This window comes from Zingiber officinale, chromosome 7B (genome assembly GCF_018446385.1).
Source record: "Zingiber officinale cultivar Zhangliang chromosome 7B, Zo_v1.1, whole genome shotgun sequence".
Classification (NCBI taxonomy): domain Eukaryota; kingdom Viridiplantae; phylum Streptophyta; class Magnoliopsida; order Zingiberales; family Zingiberaceae; genus Zingiber; species Zingiber officinale.
This window is the reverse complement of record NC_055999.1, coordinates 39,392,429-39,397,962: the sequence shown is the minus strand read 5'-3', so window position 1 is coordinate 39,397,962 and position 5,534 is coordinate 39,392,429. Positions and strand designations below refer to the sequence as shown.

General features: G+C 38.9%; 1 long non-coding RNA gene across 1 annotated transcript; it reads left to right on the top strand.

Moving 5' to 3' along the window:
• The first annotated feature begins 284 nt into the window (after window positions 1-284).
• On the top strand, window positions 285-2,967 carry LOC122003701. Its single transcript, XR_006118042.1, has 4 exons — window positions 285-1,130; window positions 1,230-1,350; window positions 1,603-1,661; window positions 2,793-2,967. It is a non-coding gene; the product is annotated as an uncharacterized LOC122003701 (long non-coding RNA).
• Window positions 2,968-5,534: the final 2,567 nt, after the last annotated feature.

Here is a 5,534-nt window from a genome sequence, read left to right as displayed (position 1 = left end):
CGGATAAAACTTTATCCGCGCGCAAATGATCGAGTTGACCAGGCTGAAGGCGCCTTGTAAAATATGGTACCCAAATAATAATTATATAATAAGGTTATTTGACAAATAATTTTATTGGATTTTTTAAGAATTTTTAGAAATTTTCTGAGAAATTATCGGAGCTTGTATGACGTATTTTGAGGGGATGCATTTATGGGATTGATAAACACCTGTTTGGAGTACCCGGAGGTGGGAGTTGATTGAGCAAATGATCTAGGGTTTGATTAAAAATCCCTAAGTTGTAAACTTTGCCCTAATCCTATTTTTCTTCCTCTCTCGATTCCTTCATCCCTCATTTGCGCCGAAGCCCTCCTCTCTCGATTTCTTGCCCCTGTGCGTCACACTTCTTCCTCGATGCAGACGCCATTCTATACTCCATTGGTTGAGCAACCCTCCTTCACTATCAATTGAGTTCATCCGGCGATCATTCCTCTTCTCGAGTTGTCACACGTCTGCTTGGGTAGTCGAGGGAGAGGAGATCCAAGCTGTGCCCTAGCTACCATCGTCGATGTCGACTCTTGATCAGCCGACGCTGACTCTCGACTCATCTTCTCGCTCTGCCCTCACCCACTCGCCCTAGTGTCGTATGACCTTCATCGTCGGTCACCTCTCCGCGCTGCTGTCGCCACGCACAAGCTTTTGTCGAAGATGCTGGAAGGGAGGAATTGACACCAAGGAGGGCAACAAGGTCTCTCACTTGCGGATTTGGAGGAGTCGCTACCATTGGAGGTCATCAGCCCCGTTTCCCTCTCCGCCGTGGTACACTGCAACCCATTTCATCATCGGCACAAGACTGTCGACCTCTTGCTGTTCCACTTCCCATCATCATTGTCACCGTGAGCACCAGTGCCGAGCCACCTCTCTCACCAGGCTGCCTTTGCACGCTATGATCGCCACTGTGCTTGACGGTTGTCGTTGTTTACTTGCGATCATGCCACCACCAGCACCTGATCCCAAACACCGCTTTCCCTCGCGTCCATCGTCGCCACCTAATCATATTCCCTTCAGCTGACCAACACTGATCTGTCGATCTAGCTAGCTATATCGTGCTGCTCATGCCAAGCTCGATGAGATCAAGCGGTCAATTAAGGGTAAACTCTCTAGTTTAAGAAGTTATTGGATCATTAAATATATGTGGAGTGATTAACTCATTTGATGAGTAATGAGGTTGATGATTCTGTGATCGGCAGGGGGATATTGGTGTTTATTTGATCGATTGTCCATCTCTTCTCGTGCTGAGACCCTTCAGTCGTGACCATCGCCTCCAGCACTCAGTCATCAGAGAGTTTGGTGGTTGGCTGATTGATTTGGGTAAGTTTGGAAGTTGATTCCATTTTTACAGTAGATTGGCTTAATTGAAGTGGATGAAATGTGAGGTTGTTGCATGATATTTAGTAATTGAAGTAGATGATACTAGGGGTTTAATGATGAGTAATTGAGATTAATCATTAATTAGGATAATTAATGATCGGTTGGATAAGGGTTTTCCCTATTAGTTGGATCGTGGGGTTGAGCTAAATATTGTAAATGTGATTTACTAAGTTGTATATTATGTGATTGCAGGATTGTGATTCGAGATGAGAGCCTTGATGTGAGATTATTTAGCTCGACCTACATTTAAGGTGGGTACTTCTTGCTTTATCTCTTTAGTATTTTGACCATAGTGCATGAGCTTTATATTCAGATAGTTGCTGTATCTATCTTGACTCCACTCATATTTTTCCTGCGTTTAATAATTCCACTCAATCTTTGAGCTACTCATTTTTATTTCTATACAGTCTCATATTGCTATCTATGATATTTAGCAGATACCAGTACCATATACTAGATATTAGGTATTCGATACCAGATACTAGATACTTGATATTAGATGTTAGATATTGGATATATGGACACTAGTTACCATGTTTACCTACTTTGTATGATGTACGTTTACATACCTTATTGAGCATGTTGGCTTCATGTACCATACCTATTTTCTGTTTATATATATGATGACTGCTGCATATTACGCATCATGTCATTACATGCATGCCGACGACCATGTCTCCCTTGTGGTTGAGAGGGTCGTTGGTCAGGGCCGCACGCTCGGCCACTCATGGGTAGTGGCGGCTGGAGCGTGCCGCTTGTCTTGCCGTGCCGCACTCGGCCACTCATGGGTAGTGACGGCTGGAGTAGTGAGTAGCAGGGACCCTATTGCTACATAGTTATATAGCTATTATGCAAACTGTCCACTCAGTCACTCTAGAGTAGTGATGGTTGGAGTATCGTACAGTTGTCATCGGTCGGCCTCTCGACCATACAGGGGTTGTGGTGCAGAGGGGTGGGCGGGGGGACCATCCGTGAATACGCTGTTGTTATTATACTTGTGCTATTGGCTGCTTACTTATGCTGTTATTGCTAGTTTATGCTACTGTTGCTTATGTTGTTATGGTTACATATGTTGAGATATACATCTGTTGTATGTGTTTAGACACTGACTCACTTATTGGTATTATGTATATACCTCACATGCTACCCTGTAGTATGAGCAGTACTGTAGCAGATCTCTACTACTTGTAACCTTTTATTACTAGCCTAGGATATAGTTTCAGGTATGGACATTTATTATGAAATCACCATAGTATCTGCTATTGTTCCCTACGAGACTGTATACCTTTGTATCTCTAATTCTGTATTATGTTCATGCACTATCCATCTATTACCCGTTGAGTATTTATACTCACCACCCCGTAAATTGGTTATTTTGCCAGGTAGTTGGTAAAGGATTTATGGAGTCGCATGGAGGTCCTGTCCGCCATGTCCCATGTCACATTCAAAGACAATCTTATGATTTTGGTATTCCTTACGCTATTTGTATTTGGTTTTGTACTTGTGTATTCTATTATTTGGTGTATCGTTTGTGTTATCTTGTATTTGGTTTGTTAATATTGTATCAAGCCGAGCTGGCTCGCAGTTAGTTGCATTATGGTTTTGTGATTATTATTTATGGTTTCTGCTGTGTTTTACTTTCAGTCATGTGGGTTGTTTAATATATATATAAATGTGTGGTTGTGTTTATTCTTGTTTCAGCCGAGTGGGTTGATTATATAACTGCGTGGTTGTGTATATATTCTAGCCGTATGTGGCTGATGTATTTTGTTTGTATATATGCCTCAGATAGTCACCGGTACAGGGGAGATGTTGTCGAAATTTTATCGGTAGGTACTCCTCTGGGGCGTGACACGCCTTCAACAACATTGAAGGTGCCTTCAATGTTGGAGGCGCCTTCAACGTTGAGGGTGCCTTCAACACTATTGAGGGTGCCTCCAATGGATTCTTCAGTTTTTCTTCATCTACACGAAGGCTTCCAAAGTTAATTTCGATCGCTGGGGTGATTGCGACCAATCGAAATAGGGCTCACCCGAACCCAATTTCCGGCCTTTTCCTCGAGCAGACTTCCGACCCGGCTTCTCATCCCTCGAACGCCGCACACGTTCTTCTCGTCCACCAGTGTAATCTTCCATAGCTCTTTCATCCTTCGGACGCACCAAGCCCATCGACTCCCTTCCTGTGCAGTCCTTCTCGCTAGCTATGTCTTCCGCTCGACTTCCTACGCTCCTAAGATCCTACACACTTAGACACAGGGATCAAATAACAAATAGGACATAACCTAACTTGGTTGATCACATCAAAACAACCACGGGGTCCAACAATCTCCCCCTTTTTGATGTGTATCAACCCAAGTTCAAGTTAGGGAAAAAATAGACAAACAGTAATTCATATAAATGACTAAACTAACAGTTTAAGCATAAAGATTGCAATAATAGAATTTGCAATCCTAAGAATTTTTTTTTTAATTTTTAACTCTCCCTAAACTTGTTCCTTTCACTCCTCCTTTGATCACAGCAAAAAAAATGGGGTCATAATTTTCAAGTAGAAGTTTTCTAAGGAAAAGTTCAAGTTTTAAAAGAAATCATTTTCAAAATAATTTCTAAGTTAAAAAAAATTAAATAAAATTTAAAATAAATCAGTTTCAAAATAATTGCCAATAAATTTTTTAAAAGATTTTACAAACATAAATATTTTTGAAATTTTTCTAAGTAGAAGAAAATTTTTTTAACTTAGGCAAGTTTTAAACAATTTTGAGAATTTCTTTTGAAAATTTTCTAAGTGAAACTTAGGTAAGATTTAAACAAAAATTTCTAATTTCAAAAAAAGTTTTAATTTCAAAAAAAATATTATTTGAGAATTTTTTTTAAGTAAAAAATTTTATGTATGAAACATTTTTCTAAGTATATATATATATATATATATTTTTAAAAATGTTTGAAATTTTTTTTAAAGCATTATTTAATTCTAATTTTAATCCTTTACAGAAAGTTAATTAAACATTTTATTCCAATATTTTGGCTTCCAGGTCATGGCGAGGTACTAGGCCTTCTTGGTTATTGGAGAACAACTACTTCCTTAGACAAAGCCTCATAAAGAAATTTTAACGTTTAATTTTCTCGCTGAAAGATTTAACTAAAAAAAATTAGTCTAGAAAAGATTTTAGAACCCAGTAAAAGTTCTTTCCTATTGGATTAATTAAGAACTTAGAGGGTACATAACTTTTAGGAATTTTCCTAAGTTGTCCCTGATGTTTTCTAATGTACTAGTTTAATTTTCCATATAACTTGAGTTTTGATTTTGAAAATTTATTTAAGCATGCATAATCATTTTTCAATTTTTTAATTTCATTTTTCAATTTCTCATTCTCTAATTTTAAATTATCGTACATTTCTAGTGGCCATGCTTTTGCTAAGTTTAACTTCAACTCATTATTCTCCTTTTCTAATTTAACTTAATATTTAGTGAGAACTTTTATAAATTGAAAGGACTGCTTGGGAATCATATTACGTACCTCACTTACCTCTATTTCTGATGCTCCCCCTTCTTCACAGCTTTCTTCTTCTGATGATCCTCCCCCTTCATCTATGCTCATCTCTGAGCTGGTTTCTTCGAAAAGATGGTTGGCCATCAGTGCTAATCCCAAAAATGCTTCGACTTCTGATTTTGAGGATGACGAATCATCCCATGTAGCTTTCAGACTCTTGCTCTTTAAGGGCGTCGCCCTTTGAGACTTCTCCTTGTCCTTTTTCTTTAGTTTTGGGTCGTTGCCCTTGATGTGTCCTTCTTCGTTGCAGTTGTAGCATCAGACCGTCCTTTTATTGCATCGATGTTTCCTTGACTACGATCTAAATTTATTAGTTTTAATAAATTTATTTAACTTCCTTACCAATAGCGCCGCTTCAGTTTCATCGATAGATGCTTCAGAGTCAGGATCATCATTTTTGGCTTAGAGGACAATATTGAGATTTGGCTTCTCTCCTTGTTTAGGCTCTACAATTCGAGACTCATGAAGTTCGAATGTAGAAAACAGATTTTATAAAGTACTTACCTCAAAGTCCTTAGAAATGTAGTTTGCATCTACTAAGGACACTCATTCTGGAGACCTTGGGAAGGCGTTGAGC